This window comes from Zingiber officinale, chromosome 2A (assembly GCF_018446385.1).
Source record: "Zingiber officinale cultivar Zhangliang chromosome 2A, Zo_v1.1, whole genome shotgun sequence".
In the NCBI taxonomy this organism is placed as follows: domain Eukaryota; kingdom Viridiplantae; phylum Streptophyta; class Magnoliopsida; order Zingiberales; family Zingiberaceae; genus Zingiber; species Zingiber officinale.
In genome coordinates this window covers 44,479,804-44,481,337 of record NC_055988.1, presented here as the reverse complement: position 1 = coordinate 44,481,337, position 1,534 = coordinate 44,479,804, and the positions used below count along the sequence as shown (strand labels likewise).

The window sequence follows — 1,534 nt, the reverse complement described above, 5'->3', positions numbered from 1 at the left end:
GGTGCAGCAAAATCAATTTGGAGTGGACCACATGAAGACTCAAACCAGCACCTAGAGGTATTTTATGAGATATGTGGGACAATGAAAATAAATGGAGTCTAGGTTGAAGCAATGAGGTTATTATTGTTTGGTTTTTCTTTGAGGCATAGAGCCAATTTGTGGCTCACTTCTATGCCACAAATAGTATCACATCATGGGAGTAGTGCGAACAAATATTCCTTGACAAATTCTATCCTCCAAGAAAAATTGTGCACATGCGAAATTTGATTGCTAGTTTTAGACAAGCTGACACAGAATCTCTATATGAAGCTTGGGATAGATTTAAGAATATGCTCAGACTTTTCCCTCACCATAAATTAGAAAAATGGTTAGTCATCCACATATTTTATAATCGCATCAACTACCACATCAAAGTGTCCCTCGACTCTGCTGCTGGAGGGGCATTAATGAACAAAGGTCTACATGAAGCTGAAAAAATTATTGAGAGTATGACATTTAACCACCATAAGTGGGCATCTAAAAGAAGTGGAATCTCATTTTCTAGAAACCCAACTAAAGCATCAAGGAAATTTGATATGGACGCAGTAATACTTATGTCAGCAAGGATTGATGCCTTGACAAAGAAGTTGGAATCATTGGGAACCGACACAATGAATGTCATTGTATGAGTGTGTGATGCATGTGGAAGTGCAGAGCATGTCCAAGAAGCTTGCCCACTTAAGGACCTATCTTCTCAACTTGAGAATTTCGAGCAATGTGATGTCACAGCAAGCTTCAACCTCAAGCAAGGAAATCTGTACTTGAACACTTACAATCCAGGATAGAGGAATCACCCAAATTTTTCCTACAAGAACAACCAAGACCAAGGCCAACCCATTAATCAAAGGTAAAGTTACCAATCGGGTAAGTCACAAGGCTATTTTCAACAACAACAACAACAACATCCAACATAAGGCTATCAACAGTCGATAATCGAAAAGTTGCTTGAAGAGGTTCAGACAGCTCAAATGGAAATGAAGAATGATCTCAAGCAACTTAATCAAAGAATATAAAATTATAAAAAACATCAGAAAATTTTGGTTAGCCAAATAGCCCATATGGCTTCTTCATCTACAAGAGCACCCAGGGTTTTTCTAGAAAAAATAGATGTGAATCAAGTTTAACATTGTAACAAAATTGAGATATGAAGTGAATGGACCTTGGGAGATCCCCAAGTGGCTGCTCCCAAAGGGATTGATACTCTAGAAGAGCTCTCTCCACCCTCACCTAACCTAACTGAAATTCAAGTTAAAGAGGAGATTACCAAGAAGTTTGAAGAGGTCTTCCACCACCACCCCAGAGTCAAATAGTCTCTTTCCCTGAAAGATTAGCCATGACCAAGAAGGATGAAGAATTCAACAAATTTTTAGAGAAAATTAAAGAGCTTTGCATCGAGGTGCCATTGATAGATACAATTCATCAAATGCCAAAGTTTTAAGTTTTTGAAAGAGATCACTACAACTCGAAGAAAGAAAGAAGGATATGAGACCCTAGC

At 38.2% G+C, this 1,534-nt stretch overlaps 1 non-coding gene across 1 annotated transcript; it reads right to left on the bottom strand.

The window, feature by feature from the left end:
- Positions 1-252: 252 nt before the first annotated feature.
- LOC122044715 lies at positions 253-358 on the bottom strand. Its single transcript, XR_006129731.1, has one exon. It is a non-coding gene; the product is annotated as a small nucleolar RNA R71 (small nucleolar RNA).
- Between the last annotated feature and the right edge of the window lie 1,176 nt (positions 359-1,534).